Here is a 633-nt window from a genome sequence, read left to right on the forward strand (position 1 = left end):
ATTCTATGATTCTGTTAATTTGGTATTTCTTGACAAAAACATTGTGTCCTGCCCCAAAATAATTTATTTTTACCAGAACTTTGTGAACAAGTCAATGCAAAACAAGCAATGATCACAAAAAGAGCTACACTCGGGTCACGCTGTGATGCTTTCAGAATCTCAACAGCTTTTTGGACCACCAAATGTAAAATCATAACAGCTGTGAAGGCAAGAAGAAAACAGTATAAGACAAATTGCTTCTTGCTTTGAAAGTGTTTATAAGTCTTTAATGAGCATGTTTACATATTTCTAAATCACAATTGTTCTGCCAGCATGAGCGCAGACATAGGAAGAACAAAAAGAATAAAACATTTTCTTCTCAAAATCTGGTTTATCAGATATAAGCAAATGCCTTTCCCAGTCTGTCTGAAGCTAGCAGTGCTAAATTTTCGCTCCACAGAAAGTATTTAGTGTAATATGTGTAAATATTATGTTAAAGATTTCACGTCCTGTTTTGAACAGTGGCAAAAGTTTCCTTTCAGCCTTTAGGTTTTCCACTAATTTCTTTCATATTGAATCAGAGAAGGCTAAAAAAACTACTGATCAGATCTTTACTGAGCTTTATTATAATGTAGTTTAAGTAAATGCAGACGG

Source organism: Lagopus muta, chromosome 4, assembly GCF_023343835.1.
Source record: "Lagopus muta isolate bLagMut1 chromosome 4, bLagMut1 primary, whole genome shotgun sequence".
NCBI classification, from domain to species: domain Eukaryota; kingdom Metazoa; phylum Chordata; class Aves; order Galliformes; family Phasianidae; genus Lagopus; species Lagopus muta.